At 33.1% G+C, this 25,557-nt stretch overlaps 1 protein-coding gene across 1 annotated transcript in view; it reads left to right on the top strand.

Moving 5' to 3' along the window:
- The window catches only part of LOC125857448 (uncharacterized), a 622,948-nt gene that overhangs the window by 400,151 nt on the left and 197,240 nt on the right, over positions 1–25,557 (top strand). The window lies entirely within an intron of this gene.

Below are 25,557 nucleotides of genomic sequence, written 5' to 3' on the forward strand. Positions count from 1 at the left end.
ATTATTAAGTGATTCTAGTCATAAATCATCATAAAGGTTCAACTTCAAGCTTTAATAGTCATGATCCATCAGATATACTATAATATAATTCAATTTATGTCTATATGCTTCTATTCTTGAACATTTACTACTCATAACATCAATTCCAGAAGATCATCTATAAATCCTCAATTTCCCTTCACAAGGCATAAACCCACATTACTATAATATCATCAATTAAACTAGGGTTAGCCATGTAAAGCACATAATATCATCATAATAACATGGTTCACTACTAAATCAATCATAAACAAGTAATATCCACTCAATTGGATTCATACTCAACTTAACCCACAATATTGGAAGGAGCCCTAACTTGAATTGGGGATTCATCTTCACAATTGGGGGTAATCTAGGGGGGATCCATGGATGGAAGAATACATGGATGAATAAGCTATCATACCTTGATTATAAATCCCTCACAATGCTTGCAACAATGGAGGAATTTTCCCTAACTTGCTTCTCTTCTTCTTCTTCTTTGCTTCCTAGAAAGAGAATTTCTTGGAGGGAATTGGGTCTCTTTGGTGAATTGAAATAATGACTAGGATAAATGTATTTAGGGGTCTATTAGCTTTAGATAGGTGGTATAATCACTAATAAAATGACACCACTTAACCCCTAATTAATTCTAGAAAGTTCTCTAAGCCATCACTTAGACCAACTTAAAGGACCACACTGCCTCACCCACGAGACCACACCCACGGGCCGTGGGTGGACCCACGAGGCATGCTGGTCCTCTGTGGGTGGTAGTCTGCAGCCTGTTTTGGGACCCTAACCCATGACCCCTCACCCACGGGGGTGTGAGTCACCTTACGGGGTGAGGGTCCCCAATCGTGGGTGCAATATTCTTTTGGCAAATTTGGGGTGGTTTGCTAGGGTCCTCTTTAACGACCCTTGATGGGTCCTTGGGGAGTCATACCTTGACGTTTAATACCTAAACCCTTCATTCTAACTATGGGAGGTCATATCTACGAGTCTAAACCCCACATCAAGCTCTAGAACCCTCTAGTTTAGTCTACTAGTTTTCGGGTGTTACAGTCTACTAGCCTTGAGTGCTGGTATAAAAACGACACAAAGAAGCAGTAAGATTGTGTAGAAAAGGGGTTCAAACAACCTCAGAAAAGGAAGAGGAGAAACATGAAGAAAAAGGTAGCCATTTCTCTCGACTTGAGTGCATGCAACTCCAGCCGAAAGGATTTTGGTAGAGGAGAATCTCTTGTAGGTTGCTTGGACCTCTTTACTGTGTGACTTATTTGCGTTTGAGAAACCAATGGTACAAATACGATGCATGTATAACTGAAGTCGATAAAGAAGTTGGTAAGGTCTCACAATGTTATCTGATGTACTATGTATAGAAGATGCTCTACCACAAGAGTTGTGAGGATGCTAGCTGCCAGCCAATTTCGTTGCGAGCAGACACAAAAGAAAAGAATATGTGTGTCTCAAAGAAGGCATTGGTCTCATGGGAAAAGGTGTGCAAACCAAAGGATGCAAGAGGATTAAATATGTTCCACTTGGATATCTGGACAAGGCAACTATTTTAAAGTACCTATGGGATTTATCCAGGAAAAAAATTTGTTTGTGGATACAATGGATTCACAGATACTATATAAAGACAAGAGATCTTGACACTATCATTACACCAAGAGCTCTAAACATCTATTAACTAGGCTCTTGTCAATACATGTTGGGGAAGCATTCTCTATCAAGAATTGTTGCAGCAGTGCAGAAAACAATAAAACAGAGAAGCAAGCAACAATGTTGCAGCAGTGTAAATTTTTTTAAAAAAAGTTTGTGCCGTTATATAGCTGTGCAGAAAATATAAAATAGATCCCGACATAAGTAAGATAAAAAAAATACAAATTTCATGAGTCAAAAGAAGTCACATATCGCTAAAACGATTGAACTATAGACTACACCTCACGCTATCTCTATCAAGAAATGTTGTAGCAGTGCAACATCAATAAAATAGAGAAGCTGACAGCAATGTTGCAGCAGTGCAGAATGTTTAAAAAAAGTTTGTGTCGTTATGCAGCTATGCAGAAAATAAAAAATAGATCCCGACATAAAGTAAGATAGAAAAATACAAATTTAATGAATCTAAAGACAACACATATCGCTAAAACGATTGAACTATAGACTACATCTCAAGCTATCTCTATCAAGAAATGTTGCAGCAATGTAGAATTTTTTTTTAAAAAGTTTGTGTCGTTATGCAGCTATGCAGAAAATAAAAACAGATCCCAGCATAAAGTAAGATAGAAAAATACAAATTTCATGAGTCTAAAGAAGGCACATATTGCTAAAACGATTGAACTATAGACTACACCTCATGCAGTGGTCATTCATTATGATGCGACATCTTAACAAATTTAATTAAAAAGTTAGGTATAATATACTGACATGGTCATCTGAAAAGGAAGTGGTCATTAAGTTGAAACAGATGATGTTATAGGTGGGACATGTGATTGTTGAGCAGTGAAGAATTCTTTCATTTTCATTATTTCTTTCATCTCATCTTATATGGCAGACAAGCGATCATTCAAAGATTTGTTTTCCTTGTTCAGGGATTTATTTTCTTCATTCAAGGATTTGATATCCTCTCGAGTTGAACGTAGCACAGACAACAATTCAGCCTTTGAAGAAGTTCCACCTTTCAAGTTTTTTACCTTTAATCCACTCCCAAATCCAAATACATGGTTCGACTTTGAGGTCCACAACATTTTTCAACAATCTCTGTAGTAGGTAGGGATAGATCAGCTTGAACCATTTTTTCGAGTTGAGCCAACAAAATATATCAAAGAACATTTTCTACCATAACACATCAATTTCAAGTAATTAATATATTCAATTTAGCAAACACACGTTTTTTTCAATTGCTTCAGGTTCAACAAGCTTGTTATCTTTCTTACGAGTCTTAAAGAAAATAGTCGCCAAATCTGGTGGATTGCCATTTCCTTCCCTTTACATCAAAGTCAAACATGTCAAATAACACACACCTCATAAATAGTCTATTTAGAAAAATAATTTTATGATATTTCCTTTTGATAGATAATATCTCTAATAGGCTTGCTACCAATATGATGAAACATCTTCAACTTAGCTCGGTTTGTTGCGTTTCTGTTGCTTCTTGTCTGTATTTGTTCAACAATAAGTTGCTAGTGCAAGTACTTATAAAAACTGGGATCTTAGCTAGAGATATTTTCGAGATGGACATTTCTTACTTGAGATATTTGGATTTTGAAATGAAATAAGAAAAAAATAATTTTGGAAGAATGGCTGATATACCGTGAGTTTACGGTATTTCTAATAAATTTCACTTACAAGTTGTGTGTGTCTAGGGCCTTTTTATATTGGTTTTTATGTGTTTTTATCATGTTTTGCAGGAAAGGTGTTCAGGCGCGGAAGTATAGAGAGAGCTGAAAGAAATGCAGAAACAGGGCATTCACGGAGGTGATCTACGGACCGTAGGTCCATTCATGGTCTGTAGGTTATGACCATAGATCAGCAGACATGGTATTGAGGATAAATCAGGGAAATCTGACCAAGTGTGGAAGCACGGTGCCCACTGACGGTTCGTAGATTGATCTACGGACCGTACTGTTGATCCGTAGAGTGATATTGCGAGGGTTCCAGTACCTGATTTTTGAAGATTCTAAGTATGGAGCTACGGAGAGGATTGACGGACGGTAGATCGATCTACGGTCCGTACTGCTAGTGTGTCGTTTGCTTCAGAGAAGCTGATTTTTTTGAGGTGGAAATATTTTCCAAGTCCTGGCTAACGGAAGGGACTTACGGACCATAGATCCATCGACGGTCCGTAAGTTAGTCTCGTGGATTGAAGACGCGTACCTGAACAAACTTTCCTTAATTTGTTTCCCTTTTAATTTAGGAATTGTTTTCTATAAATAGGACATGTAAACCTCGTTTTTGGGGGTTAGACACTATTATTCTAGTTTTACTTTGTAACTTTGGAGATTAATTTGCAACTCTAGCAATTATTGATTTCCCAAGTTCGTTTTGAAGATTTTGGCTTTGCAATTCAAGTTAAATTTCTGGGTTTATTATTCTCTTTACGTAAGTTCATGATTTCTTCATCTATAATTATGAATTGTGTTCTTGCCAATATGAGTAACTAAATCCACAACTAGGGTTGTGGGAACCATGAGTGATTAACAAAGTATGAATAGTAAATAAGCAATTTTTGAATCGTGTGTTGCATGTATTGATAATTCTTTCGTTTAGAAGTCTTTTTAACGGTGGCCAACGTTAGAACTCACCTTGTTGCTACTTGCCGGACCAAGGAGGTAATCAACAAGAAAAGAATTATCAACATAGATTTAGTGTGATACTATCTAATAGGCTAGTGTCGATTGGTGCAAAGTAATAACTAAGCCAAACATCGATTATGATGTCTAATCTGAGGTAAAAGTAAGGGTTAGTAAATTATACACACGTAGCGGACCAAGGTGCGGGGTGAAATTCTCTAGATGCCGGATCAAGGATTTAGAGATACCTAACTTATCACTTTGCATGTAATACACTGGAAAAGGATTGATGTTACTAGGATTACTGCGTTATGAGATTGTGGGGAACACGTATACCCTAGTTATTTCTCTTATCTTGATAACAACCAAAGTTGAGTTTGATTACTGATTCCTTATTAAGTTCTTACTATTTGTTTCACACAACCACAACCCCCCCTTTAATTATCTGTTTCTGGAAATAATTTGACTAATTGAATATAATTGTTGGTTAAAGTAAAGTCTAAACCATTTTCCTCGTGGGATCGATCCCAACCTACAAGTTGGGTTCTTTACTTGATAACGATCGCTTATACTTCTGTCAGGAGGTGTAATTTGAGTGTATCAATGGCTAAATATGAAAATAGACATGGTGGATTGTCTAGCAGCATAGAAGGAGTATATAGACTATCTTTTCCCTAAGGAAATGCAGATCATCAAAATTATGATCTTGGAAGTTGCTTATAAACGAAAGAAGAAGCGAGTTGCATTCTAGGAGGATAAATGGAAATAACAGGCCATAGAAAAGCTATTATAGTTGTGGATATATTCTCCAAATAAGGCATCCAGAATACTAGGATATTGCATAGCGAGACATGTTCTATACTTAGGTTTGTTTTCATATAACTTTTAATTTTTTTTGAAAAATTAGAAGTTGATTATGTTTTATTTAACGAACCTTCTATGAATGGTTCTAACACTGCTAGTGATTCTAGTAATGTTATGGTTGTTGATGATATTTCTAAAAGGAAGTTTGAAAAGGATAATAGAATAGTAAGAGGATATTTGCTAAATCATATGACTAATCCTTTATTTGATTTATTTGTTACCCATAAATCTGCTAAAGAAATATGAGATAGTTTGAAAAAGAAATATGGTGCTGATGATGTACGAAAGAAAAAAATATGTTTTCGATCAGTGGATTAAATTCCAGATGGTTGACAATAAGCTAATAATGAAATAAGTTCACGAATATGAGAACCTGACTGTAGATGTTCTCAACAAGGACATGCAGATTTGTGAGATTTTTTAGGCTAATGTTTTTCTTGAAAAATTCCCATCATATTGGAGTTATTATAGAAATCAATTAAAACATAAGAAAAATAATTTAACTCTCCAAGAACTTATTAGTCATATGAGGACTGAAGAGGCGAACAGTCTCAAAGATAAGATGGAAGCACTTTATCTTAATTCTTCTAGAGCTAATCTTGTTGAATTTTTTGGTAGTGTTGTGAAAGACAGGTTCAAAGACAAACAAAAGAAAGTCTTGAAAAAAAAAACATGTAAAAAAATCAATATAACAAATCGAAGAGCCAAATTCAAAATTCTACGGTTCCTTGTTTTGTTTGTGAAAAACTTGGTCACAAGACTGCCAAATGCTATGAAATAAAAGGCACTACTTAAAGTAGGAAGGACAAAGAAATGTATAAGCTCATCTTGCTGAGGGTAAAGAAGTGATTGTTGATGTCATTGTTAAGGCAAACCTGGTGGCTAACAAAACTGATTAGGTGCTAGACATAGATGCTTCAAGGCATTTTTGTGCCAATAAAGATTTATTACATGACTTTGAAGAGTTCACAGATTGAGAGTGTTTTTACATGGGTAACTCCACTACTGCCAGAGTTATGGGTATATGAGAAGTTTTACTTAAATTAACTTCTAGAAAAACTTTATCCTTGAACAATGTTTTGTACGTTCCTTCCCTCCGTAGAAACTTTGTCTTCGGAGTACTTCTCAACAAAGTAGGCCTTACACGTGTTTTTGAAGCTGATAAAATAATTATTTCTCATGAAGGAGACATTGTTGGAAAGGGATATCTTAGTGGGGGTTTATTTGCATTAAACATTGTTCAAGAGATTATCAATAATGTAGGTATTTCAAATTCTGCTTATATTGTTGAATCTATTATTTTGTGGCATGGTAGACTAGGTCATGTTATTATTGCTTCTATTAAAAGACTTAGAAAAATGAAATTACTTCCTATGATAAAAATTTATGCTTTTTCTAAATGTGCAGTGTGAGTAGAAGAAAAGCATGCCAAACCTTTCAAATATGTTATTAGTAGAAAGACCAAATTACTTGAACTAATACATTCAGATTTTGCAGATTTCAACAACACTGTTAACAAAGGTGGAAAAAGTATTACATTACTTTTGTTGATGAATTTTGTAGATACACTAAGGTATATCTTCTTAAGTCTAAAGATCAGTCTGAAAGCATGTTTTTGAAATTCAAAGAAGAAATGGAAAATCAACTAGATAGGAAAATTAAGAGATGTAAATTTGATAGGAGCGGTTAATATAGTACTAAAACTCTAGATTATTTTTGTGAGAAAAAATGTATTATTCATGAGGTTAGTGCTCCCTATATTCCCCAATAATATGGTGCAGCTGAATAGAAAAATAGAACCCTTAAAGAAATGATGAATTCTATGTTTTTAAGCTCTGATCTATCTAACAATATGTGGAGAGAAGTAGTGTTGTCTGCATGCTATATTCTTAATAGAGTCCCTTATAAGAAGTTAGACAAGATCTCATATGAGTTTTGCAAAGGGTTTGCTTTGAACTTGAAATATATGAAAGTATGGGGGCGTTTAGATAAGGTTGGTCTACCTGATTTTAAACGAGTAAATGTTGGTTCTAAGACTATGATACTGTCTTTATTGGTTAGGCTTAAAATAGTGAAGCATATAGATTTATGTCTTTAAATCAGTGGCGGAGCCAGGATTTTCGTCAAGGTTGTTCATACTTTAGGATAAGTAAAAAAATAAACCTTGTTGGTCAAATTATTAAGATTGGCTACAAAATAGTCATACGTCAATTATTGATTTCTACATAGTGCTCCAAGTTGTTCATACTCTTTACCTGTACAATATCAAATTAACCAACTTTCCTTAATGAAAGTTCTTAAAACGGAAACTTACAAAATATCAATGGATAAACTAACGAAGATGAAGTGGGACAAATATATTGACAAATAGTTTCATACACACCAAAATATGTAAAGTGAAACTACAATTGCACTCGACGACACTTTATCTCTTGAAATGTTTTCATAATACACTCGTTAGAAACATCTTTAAATACTTTTTTCTCTACATAAGGCACTATGCAACCATTTAAGAATTCATCATCCATTCGATTCCGCAAGTCATTCTTGATAATCTTTATTGCCGAAAAAACTCTTTCAACGGTAGCAGTGGCAATGGGTAGAAGCAAAACAAACTTCACTAAAAGAAATATGAGACAATAGTTTAAATGCTTATTTGTTTCAACCAACTTTCTTGAAAGTTCCCCAGGTCCACTCAAATTGGAGAACCTTTCATCAATATCACGAACATCAATAATGTAATTAACAAGTTGATTCTCAAGAGCTCTCATGTTGGACCCATCAAAGTCATCAGGATATAATTCATCCATTCTCATTATCTTTTTTATGTCAAAACTAGAAAATGAACAATTGAATTCAAGCAAGATACTCCATTAAGCAAATCACTTGTCACCTCATTGAAACAATCATTAAGTTCTTGTAGCCGCCAATCAATAATTTTATAAAACACATCCACATGATAATGGTGCAAAGTTGTACAAATAACTACTTTATGTCATTATCTCCCAGAATTAGCATATGGATCATTAGAATTGGGTAATGAAATCCCATGTTTGATACAAAATGCTTCTACCTTTTTTTAAGTGAATCCCATCCAATATTTTTTTGAGATTGGATCCCATTCATTATCTCTAAAAGCTTGCAACTTTCTCTTTGTTACCTTTACAAGAATCATTTGCAATATCTTGCTCCTTTTTCTATACTAAAACATTAAGATCATTTGTGATTCCTAAAACACTAGTTATCAAATGCAACACGAAAATAGTCTCAAACGTTTGACAACTTCTGAGAAATCCTAATGTGCTTGCTCTTTTTTCCAAAGTACTTGCATTTACAACAAGAGTATCAAGTACATCAATAATAAGTCAAAGCTACAAATAAAATCTTCAAATGACTTGCAGTGAGATACCCAACGAGTATCACCGGCTTTAACAAGACCAAGTTCTTGATTCAATCCTCTATCCGTTTCTAGTTCACCCATATCCAACGCCATTTAGAGAATTTTTTTTTGAGATTCTCAAAAATTATCCATAAGTTTAAAAGAAACTCCCAACACATTCAGAATATTTGAAATTAATAATACAAGTTCACCAACTTGAACACACTTTTTAGAAACTACAACAAGAGTCAATCGAAGTTGATGAGCAAAACAATGAACAGAATGAGCCAATCTACTTTATTGTCTAATCAATGTTTTAAGACCACCTAGCTCACCTTGCATATTGCTTGCCCCATCATAACATTTCCCACATACATTAGTAAAGCCAAAGAATGGTGAGCAAGTACATTTACAATTGCTTCCTTTAGAGATAAAGCACTAGTATCTTTAATATGAACAAGTCCAATAAATGCCTCCATCACGAACCCCCTTTTGTCAACATATCTTAGACAAATAGACATTTGCTCTTTGCGTGACACGTCTCTAGATTTATCAACCAATAAAGCAAAGTAGTCATTATTTATATCCTCTATTATAGCCTTAACTGTTTCAATCTTACACATAGTCACAATATCTTTTTGGATGTCGTGAGAAGTCATTTTATTATTTTTGGAGCTTTTTCTAACACAAAAGGTTTAATTGCATCACATCGAGCAACAAACCAAGAAAGAACTTCAAGAAAATTACACTTTTTCAATGACGATTCACTCTCGTCATGACCACAAAATGCAAAACCTTGATTCAAGAGAAGTCTTACCACATCGATTGAAGCGTTTAAGCGAACCCGATATTCATGCTTACTTTTATCATTCAACGTGTAAAATGCGGCTTGAATGGAATGTTGTTCTCGCATGAGATCTTCATATTTTCTTTTGGATTGATTATGAACGCTATTTAGTGGACCAATATGTGTAGCAAAGCTATCCTTTCTATGCCAATTTGTAAATCCCTTAGTTGAAAATACATTACCACCACCTTGATTAATGTTTTCTACTTGAAATAAATAACAAGGTAAACAATAAGCAGCATCTGCAAAATAGTGTATTCCAATTAATCACAATATTCATCAAACCACGTATAAACAAAACGACGTGGTGTTTCAAGAAAATCAATTTGAGTAAACTGATGAGTTCGAGGTTGAAAAGGACTTTTAATGATGTATGCCCTCCTTATCTCATCTCGAAGGTTTGGATGATAATTCAAAATTGGATTTATTTCAGCAGGATCAACCTTTAAATCATTTACATCAAATTCTTGTCTTTGGGAAGAGTGAGATGGTATTTCTATTTGGTCGACATTTTTATCTCGGCGTAGTTGATTTTGATTTTGAGGCGCCAAAATTGTTTTGGATACTCTAAAAAAATATTTTTCCAAGCTCATTGAACACCAAACTGAAATAGCAGTCAAGTGTACCAACTTATTAAAACTCAATCCATAGTACACCAAATACTTGATCGATACTCGAATAAATAAAATAGTTTTCAACATAAAAATTAAGATATACAAGTCTTTCAACACATGATTAGAAAAAATTAAACTAAAGGAAAAAAACATTAAGAAATACCTTTTCACACTTCAATGGCGGTTGAGGAAGAAATATACAATGATTAAAGCTTCCAATTTCTTAAAACTTGCAAATATGTATGAAAATTGAGAAGAGAGAAACGTAAAGAGTAAAGTTATAAAGGGTTTTTGGGAGAAGGAGAAGACAAAAAACTAAAAGGAAAATACAAACTTATATAAATCTATTCTTTTTTAAAATTAAGAAAAGTCAAAAGAAGACATTTTGTTTTTCTTAACTTAAAAAATGTCACTTTTGTACTCTTTTTTAAGAGAAAAATAAAACAAAAATAAAATAAACAAAACTCTCAAGCCTGGGCTCGAACCCAGGCCACAAAAGCCAGATCTTTGCCTTATTAAGAGAAAAAATGGAATAACAAAAAAAATTAAACAAAATGCCTAAACTCGGGCTCGAACCCGGAATAGTGAGGCGGCTTTGCACAGCCTTAACCGCAGGGCTGTCTACCTTTATTGTTTCAAGGGTGTTCAACAATTAGTATATATCTAGAAATATCAATATTTAGTATATATACTCGCAAAAATTTTCTGATGAAGGTTGTTCATCTGACCTCCCTCGCCAAGTCATAGCTCCACCCTTGGCAGAGATATATAGGCGACTTAAGGACAAAATCTCAGCCACACCTTTTTTTTCACAATTGCTTATCGTTTCATTTGATCCCTCTAACTTCTTTCCATTAGTTGGACAAAATCGGCTACTTATTCAACGTTTTTGCCCGCCAATTCATCCTTCATTATTGAGCAAAGAGGGACAATTGTTGACAACCAATTTTGACCGATCTATAACCCTTTTCGAATTGCTATTTGATTAAATATGTGTTTTAAAACCTATTCCTTTATTATATCTTTAGAATAATGTTTAAATTTTATCGAATTAATCATATAATTTAGTATTCATAATTTACAAAAAATTATTATTATTTTATTGTTGTTGTTGCTACTGCTACTTCTGTTGTTGTTTCTAAACTTGAGATAATTAATCTACTTGTCAATTTAACGTCAACAATATTTATGTGTGTTTATCTTATATGAAAATTATTTAATATGTATAGCATAACCGTTTATTGGATAACAAATTTATTAAACTTTCCTCAAAATCATTTGAATCGTAGCCCCTTTTATTCTATCTATTTAATTTCTACCCTTTTATACTTAATTTTATCTCAAATTTAGCTCATTTTGAACCAATTAATTTCATCCCAATCTCAAGATCTCATCTTTAAACCCAACCATCCATTCCATTCTTTTAAATCACAACCCCACATCTCATCTTGATCCAACAACTAAGATTGAGTCTCCTACCACTTCCCTATATTAATATCTCAACACCCTAACCCTAATTTTATTTTTTCCCCTCATTTTCATCGAAATTGACAGGCACTGCTCCCCTATCTTCCAACTTCGTCCATCGTCGGTGAAGACCACCGGTGAAACCCCTGCTCTAGCCTCACTCACGAGGTCACCCACCAAGAGAGCCCCTCTCCCTATTCTTCTCTTCTCACGGTGCTTTTTCAACCACCAGTGGACTACAATCGTTTACCACCAAAACCAGTCGCCCCTCTCCTCTCCTTTATCTTTCCCTCCACATCTCTTCTCTTCTGTGCTGGCCGGTGAAGAGCTACACCATGCAACCTCAACCATCTCCTCATCTTCTTTTTCTCACTAGTTCCAACCAAAAACTCCGACAAGACAGTCGCCGCAAAGATCCATTAAGCTTCTACAACGCAAGCCTACCATCATCCCTCCCTAGTGAGATTGACAAACAACCAAACACGAGCATCGTTGCTCCACGCTCCGACCAACGTGACCTGATGGAGCCTTAAGGTTTTGGGGGTTGTTGAAGACAGATCTTAACAAATCCATGCAGGTTCATTTTTTTATTTTTTAATTTAGATTATTATCTCATCTTTTTAAAAAAAAATTCTTCAATTACCTATATTTTTTTAGTTTAGTAGTTATGATTGAATTCTTACGCTACATGAAATTCAATAATGGCCATGAAATCTCTCTTAAGCAAGATTTCCTTATAGTTTTGAGTTCCTAAACTAGTCCATTTTTTGCCTTGTGTGTTCCTATTTTTGTTTGAATGTAATCTGCCCCTTTTGTAAATGGGTGTTAGTACACCCTTGAGCTTTTCTTTAAAAAAAACTAATTGAGTTGTGGTTTCTTGATTTAATTGTAGCAAGCTTTAATATGAGGATTTAATTTATTTGTTTAATGAATTGATCTCTTATTATGAAAATCTCTATGATTCATGCTTCTTTCCATTTTTGTTCCCTTAATTTGGTACACCTTAATATTTACCTATCCTTGGTAAACCTTGACATGATTCTTCTCCTAGATTGACTCTATTTTATTCTCCCACGTTTATTTCTTTTAGTTAGTGTGGACATCTTTGACTTAATTGTAATTGGTAAACTTTTGCTAGTTATAGTAAGAATACATACGTGACCTTCAAATATGACAGTCTCTAAATCATGTTATCTTGGACAGAAGTTTTTGATTATATTAACATGGCTCCTTCAAAATTAGAAGATCATTCATGATTCTTTTCTTCTATTTATTATGACATATTCATCGATGGTAATCACTAATATGGCTATTTCCTTATTAAATTGCACTATTTTAATACCAATTGATTTGTGGTAAAATCTATGCATTGATGTTCCCTGTTGCTTGTTTATTTTTGGAAAAACTTTGACTTAGTATCATATTTGATTAACCGTATTTCTTAAAGTCTCATGGTTATGATAATATCAATCAATTAAATACCAAGAATGTGGGTCTAATTGAGGAGAATAATTTTCTTTCCTTTTCTCTATTTTTGTACTTGTTGATGTGTCCTCTATATTTTACTATAAAAACAAGACTCCTTCCATTTTTTCCACACGCTTAAGCAAGCACAACACTCTTATACACTTTCAAAAGAAATAATATTCTTACGTACTACCTTATGAGTTTTTGTTGTTCTTGTGGCTGCACGAAGTTTGGACTTCGGTTCTTACAACAAGTTTTGTGTGCTTATTTGAATACTTCTTAATCAGTTAGTTATCTTTGCTAGAACTATAAATTGTGGTATGTTCAAGGTAGTTACTTCATTATCTATTTTGTTATCTTGTCTTACTTTAGTGTCCTTATAAGCTTACTCTTTTTAGGAGTACCTTTACTACTTTAGTATTTTAATTAGGGAAAATGCATAAGTACCCCCCAACCTATTCCCGAAATCTCAGAGACACACTTATACTATACTAAGGACCTATTACCCCTCGAACTTATTTTATAAATAATTTTCTACCTCTTTTCGGCCTACATGGCACTATCTTCTGGGCCCAGCGCGTGTTGACAATTTTTTCAAACTATCTGGTTGATAGTGCCACGTAGGCCAAAAAGGGGTAAAAATTATTTATAAAATAAGTTCGGGGGGGGGGGGGAGGTAATAGGATCTAAGTATAGTATAAGTGTGGCTCTGGGATTTCGGGCATATGTTTGGGAGGTACTTATGCATTTTCCCTTTATTTTAAGGTACAAAGAACAAACATACTCTCACCGCTTTGAATATTCTTTGAACCTACATTATCTTGCAATGACGTTTGTTGGAATTCAATCATGGCAAGTGGAGAAGTCAATGTGACAAGCCGAGCTAAAGTGGAATTGTCACCCCAAAAGGGGCATCACGTTAATTTTGAAAAATGATGAAAACAGTTAGGCTATAGTTGCCTTCTTGGATAAAGAGCACATATAGCTTAATAAAAATAAGGCAAATCGTTATTCCCTCCTATTCTAATTTTATATGTAACCCTTTTAGAAGTGTTAAAAACTTGACAATTTTTATTATTATGTTCACTTATCAACATACTTTCATATAATTTTAATATAAAAAAATGTACTTATATTTTGACTTCACACCACTTTTTAAATATCAAAATATTTTATTTAGTACTCTTGAATAATTTTTCAAAAAAAAATACTTTTCGAGACATTTAAGAGAGCCGATCATAAAAAATGGAATAGAGGGAGTAACCCTGTATTGGACCCATTTTAGCCTTGTCAAATTCTGATCTCTCTCTCCATCTCCATCTCCCTCTACCTCTCTCTCTCTCTCTAGCAAGTTTAACTTTATGTGTTGTTGATTTATTTAAATTTCTATTTGCATGATATGTTTTATTATTTTGATTTGGAAGCAATCAGGTTAGTACTTTTGTCCTTTCTTCTCCTTACGGTTATTTTAGTTTTGCTTAGCTTTTCCTTTTATTTCACATTATCCACACACTTTAGCATTTTATTAGAAGCGATCAGGTCAACCTCTCCTTCTTTATTTGTTAATATTTCAAGTATCTTATGTATGTATTTGGTACTCAAAAATTTAGCTTTGCTTGATTGAATTCATAATTTTTTTGTGGATTCATTGGCTCTACTTGTGCCAATTTTTATAACTCGCATAGATTTAATTTGCTTATTTAAAAAAAAATAAAAGTAAGTTTGCATGTCTAACTATCTTATTCACCTAGTCTTATATTAATTAGATAATAATCGATACATGCTTAATTCATTCACCTGTCTTAATTTTTTATTATATTCTTTATCTTATAGTGACATTATTTGCCATGTTAAATCCCCACATGATTCACAATATTCGACCAGAACCCGCATTTGTGGACCTCGAAGGGTGCTTAACACCTTACTTTTAAGGTAACTTGAACATTTATCTGATCTATGGTTTCACATACCCTTTTAATTAAATTTGTTTGTAATTAGGATAGAATGATGCCCTAACATGCCTTTAATTCGTTAGGTGGTAACTATTCTTTTTTTTTAATCATAAAAGAGTTGTCACGTCATTGCATAACCCATTTTGAGAAAAATGGGCGCAATAATAGCCACCATTGTGAGTTTGGGTGAATATAATGGTGCTAAAGAGACATTGCCACTATGCATAGAGAAGGTTCTAGAAGAGAACAAAGATGTGATGCGTGAAGAGTTGCCAAGGCACTTACCTACTAGGCGCGAGGTAGACCATAATATCAAACTAGAGCTTGGAGTGAAGCCACCCACATATTCTCTATCTCGCATGGATCCAACTGAGTTAGAGGATTTGATGAAGAAGTTGAAGGAGTTGCTCGAAATCGGTCACATCTACCGGCTAAAGCACCCTATGGAGTGTCGATCCTGTTTCAAAAGAACAAAGATGGGTTGTCACACTTATGCATTGGATACCTGGTGGTCAACAAAAATAAAGAAAAAATACCCCATCCCGTTCATTGTCAACTTGTTCAGGAAACTTGGACATGCCACGTACTTCACCAAGGTAGACCTTCAAAGAGGCTACTACATAGTTCACATAGAAGAGGGGATGAATCGAAGATGATATTTGTCACTAGCTAGATACGTAGCTTTTGAGTGATTGGTGATGCCCTTCAGATTGACCAACACACATGCTACCTTTTGAACACTGATGAACAAGATCTTTCATCCATACTTAGATCAGCTCGTAGTGGTGTACCTAGATGACATAGTCATCTAAAGCAATGTCTTGGAGGAACATGTCGATAACTTAAAAAAGGTTTTCCAAGTCCCACGAGAGAACAAGCTTTATATCAAGAGGGATAAATGCTAGCTTACCAAGTATGAAGTACACTTCTTGGGGAATTTCATTAGCTAAGATTAGTTGTGGATGGATGAGGCCAAGGTACGGGCTACAAAATTCATGGTTAATATAGTATGGCTACTAGCTATTTCCAGTCACAAAAGAAACTCATACCAAAGCAAGCAAGGTGGCATGATTTCTTTGCCGAATTTGATTATTAGTTAGTGTACAAACCAGGCAAGGGCAAAATGTTGTGGCCGATACTTTGAGTAGAAAGTCCGAGCATGTTGCCATCTTCACAGCCTTCTGTGACATTCAAGATGTTATTAAGAATGGTATACACTATGATTCGGAAGCAAAATGACTTATGGAGGTAGGCGCTCAAGGCAAATAAGATACTTGTAGATGGAATATGGACTATTACTCATCGCCAGATGAAGGGTCTGTGTGCCCAAGTTTGGAACTATTAGGCGGCAAATCATAAAGGAAAGCCATGACATGTCGTGGGCTGGACACCCAGGGCAACATCATATAAGGGCATTGATTGAGTCGATCTACTATTGGTCGTGCATGCGAGAAGACATAGAGTGCTATGTGTGGACTTATCTATGTCAATAAGATAAGGTAGAGTAACAACAACCTAGAGGAGTCCTAGAACCGCTACCTAGAGTAGATTGCCTATGGGAGAGTATGATTATCGACTTTATAACCTACTTACCAAAGTCTGACATATATAGGACTATCATAGTCGTGGTGGAAAAGTTTTTGAAGTATGTTAGCTTCCTGCTAAAGCAGGTTGCACTGCTAAAGTGGAAGTTGCATTTCTCCACCAGTTTTCACCCGCAGACGGATGGACAGACAGAAAGGGTCAATGTTTATTGGAGTGCTGCCTAAGACACTTTGTGAGTTCACGTAAGAAAGATTGGGTAATACTATTAGACATAGCTAAATTCTCATATAGCTTGCAACAAAGTGAATCTATCAGGCGAACACCATTTGAGTTAGCCATAGGACAACAACCACAAAATCCACATTCACTAACAATTGCTTTTGAGGGTGAGAGTTTGAGGGCTTACAATATGGCCAAAGGAAGAGCAACTTGACACTGCTATGTCCTACTTGGACAAGGCATCAACAAAGATGATGAAGTTTTCCAACTCCAAGTGTTGTCCCTCAGATTATAAAATTGGGTATATGTTTTTGGTTATGTTTAACCCAAGGCAGTTTAAGGAACTGATAGACATGCACCAAAATTTGGTACGAAAGTATGAGGGACTATTTAGGATCATTGCTAAGGTGGGAAAAATCTCATATAAGTTAGAGTTACCACCTTATCTTAAGATCATCTCGTCTTTCATACCAGTGGGCTCAAACCATACCATGAAGACACTACCTTGCATTATCGGAAAATGGAGGCTATTATTGACTACCAAGCAATGTTGGAAAAAGGGAAACAAGCCACTATCATGTTCATTATCCACTAGAAGGGACAATCACCGGAAGAAGATACATGGGCACGATACAAAGACTTGTGGCAATTCAAAAACAAAATTTGAGAGTTCATGCAGCAACAATGCCTTGTGGTCGTCACAACATAAGTTGGTAGAGAGTGTGATGACCTACCACGTCATCACTCCACTTAGGCACCACGTGGCATAATGTTGTCCATGTGGAAGACTTACATTGGAAGAACACTAATCCTTAGTGGAATATTCTAGAAATACCTGGAGAATTTCTTGGATGACCTTAGAATCCCATGGATTTGCATGGAAGGTCCTTAGAATCTACTAGTTGTGTAGAGTATTCTAGAAAGATGACTTATTTGTAAATAAGTAGGGAATTGTATGAAAACTATTATTTTTAGAAGGCTTCTTCTTTCTAAAAAGCTTGACTGAATCGGCTATAATATTATCAAATTTACCATTATTTTTAGTGGTTTATAGTACAATATTTTTATTTCAAAGCAAAGAAAACACCATTAATCATGAACTCTGAATTAAATAGAATTACACCTTCATTTGAGAAACAAGCAAATTTTTCTTGGCCATTCAAATTGGAAATGTTGACTTTTTTAGTGAGGGGGGAAGTGAAATTTTTTTAGGTTCTCTGCATAGTTATGCATCAACTAATATGAGATCATTTTCCTAATAGCAAACACCAAAATCTTACATAAGTTCATTTCTAGCACTTTGTAGTATTACCCATGATTGATAGTGCCTCTAAGTCCTGCATAGTGAAGTAGCTAAATTAAGTAGATTTAACTCAATGTTCTTCCGTTTTAATTTAATCTAGTTTTATATGCTTATAGATCATGTGCCCTTATAAGGATCAGATGAGAACCGAGTACAATCCTAGGCATTTCAAAGTAATGACTCATAACGCTCTCCACATTCTTTGGTAGATGCCTCATACCAAGCATACTTAACTCTATGGTTCCCCCTATCTCTCATTATGTTCTCCAAATTCTCTTGAAAAACCTTAAGCCATGCCTTTTCCATCAGTGTATGAGAAGCGGTCCAATGGAAAAGGCACGGGTTGAGGTTTTCAAGAGAATTTGGAGAACGTGACGAGAGCTAGATGGAGCCCTGAGTTGTTGATCATGCTTGTATGGGGCATCAACCAAGAATGGGAGATCATTATGCATCTTGGGTTTGAAATCCCTAGGATTGTAGCCGTTCTCATCCGTATAAGATCATATCTACAGGCCATATAAAACTAGATTAAATTAAAAAATGGAGAACATTGACATGAAGTATACCATAGCCATATATAAACTTTATCTTCTACTCTAGATATCTAGATGTTTCTAGAATATCTAGATATTTAATCCTCAAGTATCAACAATCATGCTTGACAGATGAACCCCGTCTTCAAGTTGACCTCAACTTTAAGAATAGACCAAGCTAAGAAACAAAAAATTACAACTCTATAACCAACTAAAAAAGTAAACTTGAATCAAAACTAGAAAAATTAATCCCAAAGATCAGGTTATTCAATCTAGTTCTTCGTCTCGGGAACACTCAAAATATTCAATCAAAACTCTCTCAAATACGAACTCTATCTTACTTGATTTGTTCTGCTTGTATCTCTCTATGTCAGTGTGCAAAAATATTGTAGAAAACCCAACCCTATTCATAGGCCATAACTTTTCCTACTTTAGGTTGAAATTGGTGATCTTTTACTACTTCCCTTTCCTTGTAGCCTTAAACTAACTCCCACGTCTTGTACTTCATTCACTGCCTTGAACTTCTGTCTCCCCACTAAAACTTCTTCTCCTAATCCCACTTGGACTCTATCTAAGAGGAACATGCTGGTGGAACTAGTTTATTACATCTGTGCTCCTATTTGCCACACATCAAAATCTTCCTCGATTCAATACCTTTCTTCTATTACGAAAGAGGTCTCTAAAACATCAATCAATCATTCTATCAAATGACTTACCATTTTCTGTTGCATCTCGATGGAGAGATTAAGATTGAATGTTGACATCTTGACCTTCAATGAAACTCGTAATGCTATTACTAATTAAACTCGTGCTAATATGTCAAGAGATGAAAGTTTTACTGAAAGAAGCTAGGAGATGGTAGTATCCAAGAACTTGGACATAGTGATTCTGCATTAGTTGAAGCCACTGTTGAATACCTCTCTAATCTAGATTCTACCATCACTTATTGTCGTAGAAATTCCATCTCTTGGCATATTAGCAGGAGTTGAATTAGTAGTATCATTAAGAGTTCCATTGAAGGTCAAGTTATCAACATTAGATTGATTTTTTGATAGAATGATTGATTGATACGACCTATTTTTCAATGTACACGTGCAAATACAACTTTGCAAATGAAATTTGTTGCCTTTTTCTAGTAAAAAAGTTATAGCACACTGAAAATACACGTATGTAAAAGAAAAGTAATAAACACAACCTGTATTGACCACTTAAAAAATACGAACAATTATTTAAACTAGCATATATTTCAAACACTGGATATTTCTTTGGAAATTCTTGTCTTGATGTTTTCTGGATCTACACCAAATCAACAATCACTGTGCTAGAAGTCTCTCCATTGTAGACAAGGTTTTTCCATCACTCTCTTTTAATGACAAATTTTTTTCACTTACATCACTCCTCACGTACTTGGCGGTTCTCCAATTATATGATCCGATGAATTGAGATTTTGAAAAATGAAAAAAAAAATAAAACTTGAAGGAATTTCACTTTCTGGTGATAGAATCACCATAACAAGTTTGTCCGAATGGTTTTTTGTATCGAATTCTGGAGAGGAAGTTGTTCGAAAAGGAATTAGACCAAAATGAAACATATTCCAAGAGAGATTTCTCCAATTTGTGGAGGTGAATGAATGCGTGCTAATAGATGGTCTACCCTTTAAAGGTTGTATTAATGTCAGGACCCCAAAACTCAGAGCTTGATTAGTGGGCAACAATACCCTAGTTGAAATCCTCAAGAATTACGAGGAGTTGGAGAAATTGACCCTTTTTCATTGTACCTACATGTCGATCGATGTGAGCATTCGTCACCATAAACATTATTAAAGATTTCTTAAATGCATGGACGAAAAATTTGCCTAATTTCTGAAAGCCTTGATATCTAAGAACACCAATTTATCTAGGCTTTCATAAATTATGCAAAAAATTTGTTCACGCATATGAGAAATATCTAGTAACTTGAGATTCGATGAATGCTCACATTAATCGACATATAGAAACAATGGTGAAGGGTCAGTTTCTCCAACAATTCACAATTATTAAGGATTTCGATTAGAGTATTCTCGACCAATAAGCAATTAACCTTTGGGTTTAGGGTCATAATATTGACACAACCTTTAAACAGATGAACTATCTTTTAGCACATATTAGTTTAACTCCACAAATTAAATAAATTTTCCTTGAAATATGTTTCCTTTCCATATAACTCTCTTATTAACAATTTGGTCTCTTGAATTTGATATTAAAAACCATGTGGACAAACTCGTTACAGTGGTCTATCACAAGAAAGTGTAATCCTTCAAAAAAGAATCATTTTTCAAAAACTCAATCCACCGGAGCATGTAATCAAAGCACACCCAAGTTAGTGGAGTGATGCAAGTGAAAAAATGACATTAAAAGAGAGTGATGAAAGAACATTGTCTACAATGACGAAACTTATAACACAAAGATTGTTGATTTGGTGTAAATCCAAATAAAGTCGTGACAATGATTTCCAAAGGAATCTTTAGCATTTGGGATATTGAGATTATTGAGTGTAAATCTTTATCTAAAAGATTGATAATCAAGTCTAGAGCTTCACTTTCTCCGTTAGTGACAGTATCGTTAAGTTTTACATGTTTCTTTTTTGCATTCTGAGAGAATGTTGGGCTTTGATAGCTAGAGTAGGTTGCACAGGTAAATATGGGTCAATTATTATTAATTTTTTTTGTTGGCTCTTAAGTTTACGTTTTTCCCTCAAACAAATTTGTTTTTAATTTTTGCTCCTCGTATTTTTTATATACTAGTTCCGGCACGTTTATTCCAAAATATTTCATGTAAATTTTGTATTGCAAATGACATATTTAATCCTCTTCAAATTTATTGGTATTTACCAAAAAAAATCCATCATTTTTGCGATAGAAAGTGCATATATCTTTCTAATAAAAAGAATACATCCTTAATTATAAAATTGATGAAAAATGCATAAAGTAAAATAACTAACTATGTACAAATACAATATTCAAACGAGGATGCAAAATTACCACATGCTAGGGGCTAATGTTTACAAAGCAACAAACTATTGTAATTTCTCAATAATAATAATGACAAAACAATAGAAATTTGTATAATAACATCAAACAAGAAATATAAACACTAAACAAAACAAATAAAAAGGGATAAGAGAAGAGATCATAGAGATTTTCTCTCTCTTTTTTTCCAACTGTTTCGAGTGTGTATAATATTGTGTCAAATGTCAGTATTTATAGGATAAGATTGAGGAACACAAAGAGTTGTCATGAATATTCATTAATCCCTTTGAGATCATGGATGAGTATGAGAGGTGTATTAAATATCATGATAAATATAATTAGTGGGAGTTACATATATTCACATAATGGAGAGTTAGTGGTAATAAATTTATGTAACACACTTCACATTAATACAAATATTTATATTATATATAAAAGAATATAATATTAGTTTGTATGTTTTTTTCTTTTTGTGAAGGTCAAACATAACCATTCATATTTTCAATTGGAAGATTAACAAAAAACATCGATGAATTACTCCAACATGAAATTAATACAAAGAATACATATTTAAGAGACTTTATGGTGGTTAATTCATGCACTAATGTGATGATTTATAATTTTATATTTAATTCATTAAATAATTTATAATATTTAAATTTAATGTAGGGGTAAACCCATAATCTAACTTTTGCCTAAAATTCTTTCCACTTTTAGTATAACTAGTTTCTGGACACGTGCGTTGCACGTGTGTCCCATGCAATATCTTATAAATTCGTTAGGACGATTAAAATTCAATGAAAACAAGCGTGTAATGAGTACTAAAATGTAACAATGTCAAATAAATGTTATGATAATAATATTTTTTTCATAGAAAATTAAATTAAAGAAGACTAATAGAGAAATATAAAAAAAACACAAAAGTAAAAAATAACATACGCATCCTTCTTAAGACTTTAATCATAACATTATATAAATGGAAAAAGAAATACAAAATCCGTACACAATTTTCTAAGTTTTTGTCGACACCTTCTCTCATATCCAATCAAAAATCAAATGTCTTCTCATCGAGTCAAACTAAAGCATGAATCAAATAGAAAAATCACTTTATTTTTGTAAAATGATATATAATCAGACTAAGGTAGATATATCATATACTTTAGATGTTGATGACTTCACTACTTTAACTATAAAATGGAAAAGGATAATTTTGGATGTGAGTTTCATGAAACAAAAAAGATGAATTTATATAGATAAAAATAGAGGAATACCAAAAGACATCTTAAAGTTTTAAATTATATATTTGAAGGTTTCAAAGGGTCAAAATAGGTAAAAGAGAACAACTTTAAAAATATTAAATATATGCAATGAAACTCCACTAAAATCTGGAAGAGTAAACAATCCTCCTTTAAACACTTGAACTCTCCATTTACTCAATGAAGTAATTGATTATCACTAATATTTAAACATGTAAGTAAATAAATATTTATAATATTTTAATTTAGTGTAGGGGCAAAATGGTATTTCAACTTTCAACTTTTTTTTGTTCCCACTTTTAGTAATATATCATATGATATATGATGACTAGTGTTCGAACACGTGCGTTACACGTGTATACCATGCCAATTAGTTTAAATACTTCTAAAATATAAGTGTATGATGTGTAAAATACAAGCCCGAATCAATGAACAGTGAGCATATTCAACTCATATTATGATCATTGCAAGACACATCATACAAAAATATTGTTATCAAGTGAATTTGAAAACTAATACTATAACGACTTCAATTATACAATTCTTATAATATATCAAGTATTCAACTTGTTAAAAGTTCTTTTTTTAATATGTTACAACACATAATTCAAATGTCGACATTATAGTTACAAAATATTTAATGCCTTAAAGTTTCCGCCTTCTTTTTAAGGAATAATACCCTCCACTTTTTTACAGATGCATACATATCGAGAACTTATCATCGAAGGAGAGTGGTGTTTTGTAATATTTGTAGAGAAATTCGCTCAACATATGTCTTCCTTAGGATAGCTAGTAGATCATTATCTATTTCATAGTCTACTCCTACAAAATAAAAGTATTATTTGTTATAAAATAATCATTGTTTAAATATTTAATTGACATATATAAATAATAATTACATGTATATGTACCCTTTGTCTTCTTTGGCTCATTCAAAATTATTAATTCAACCATCAGTAAATTTCGACAAAAGAAATTACACATATAGTTGAATTATGAAATACAACACAATCTGTCAGATATTAACAATATGGTAGAAAAAAGAAATCAATATAAACCAAAAATTATATGGTGCAAAAAATAAATGCATATTAAAAAAAGATAACTTTGAATATATCTTCTATATTATCTTTAAAGCATGAACTCCTAACTTGAATGTTAAATTACTATAATATCCCTAACTTAGATTGTGACTTTTTCGATGAGTTGTGACTTTTCCGATAAGTTGTGAATTTTTTCAAAGGGTTGTGATTTTTCGATGAGTTGTGACTTTTCCAAAAAGTTGTGACTTTTTCAATAAGTTGTGACTTTTCCAAAGAGTTGTGACTTTTTCAATAAGTTGCGACTTTTCCAAAGAGTTGTGACTTTTTCATCAAGTCGTGACTTTTCCAAAGTGTTGTGACTTCTCGAAAAGGTCATGATTTTTTAGATAAGACACAAAAAATATTTGTTCATACTACCCTTTGTTACTATAAATAGAGGGACTTCCTCTCATTTTCCAACCACAATTTTTTCTAATCTTCTACTCTTCTTCTTCTTGCATTTTCTATTTATTTATGTAACTTATCGTCGTTGAGTGAGTTCAAAGTTTAGCAAAATATGAGGTACCACTATTATGATGAAGTAAGTCGTTCTATCCTAAGAGGGTATATTCCATAACCTTGAGTACTTAAGGAAAATAATTTAATTTTAATGATATAATAATAATTTTTGTGCTTAATATACACATTAGTATGTAGTGTTCCAATATATGAAGTTAACATGATGTAGTCTAAATTCATTTGTATTTTTTTAACAATTCTCTTGTGATGTAGATATATACTTCTGAATAATTTTTTTCAAAATTTTGAGAATTGTCACGATTTGTTTTTGATGCTCAAGACAAAGAATTACTTTATTTATCAATATTACTTAGTAACATGTGTTACATAGATGAATATACTTGTGCATTTAGAGAATACTATTATAAAGGAACATATAGCACATAAGAAAGTAAAGAAAATAAGAAAATTATATTTTACAAAATTACCAGAACCTTTTAATTCAAAAATAATAAAAATTTGGAATGAAGCAGAATTAATAGACACCTTAGGAGCTAGAATGAAATTCTTGCAACGATGGTTTATGGAACTATGTGAAAAACATAAAGAAGAAATAAAAATGGAAAAAATATTAGTAAAAAACTTGGCATATTGCAAAAATAAAACAGTACCTCAATTTGGTTGTACGAATAGTTATTATAAAAATAAAAAGAAATATAATATAAAATACATATCAAAATATAAATATAAAAAACCAAGAAGAAGGTACTATGTAAAAAATTACAAAACCAAAAGACCATATAGACCAAAAAGAAAACTAACGGAATGTACTAGTTATAATTGTGAAAAATTAGGACATATAGCTAGAGATTGTAAATTACCTAAAAATCCAAAGAAAAAACAAATATCAGAAATAATAATAGACGATGAAAAATATACGCAGATAGAATACATAGATTATGAATTAGAAAGTGAAGATAGCATATTTGAAATATTAGAAAATGAAATAGATAATGACATAGAAATAGAATCAGCTAATGAATTCAATAATATAACAAATGACTGAAGCAGACATACAAATAATAAATAAAGAAGAACATCAAGACGAAGAATCTTTAGAACAGAAAATAATATTTGATAATAGTATATTTGAACAAATAAAAGGAAAAGAATTAGACCTAAGCGTAGCAAAAATATTCGAAATACCAACAATAAGAAACTGGTTTAAACGACAAAAAGAAGAATATTATGTAGTA

Source organism: Solanum stenotomum, chromosome 3, assembly GCF_019186545.1.
Source record: "Solanum stenotomum isolate F172 chromosome 3, ASM1918654v1, whole genome shotgun sequence".
In the NCBI taxonomy this organism is placed as follows: domain Eukaryota; kingdom Viridiplantae; phylum Streptophyta; class Magnoliopsida; order Solanales; family Solanaceae; genus Solanum; species Solanum stenotomum.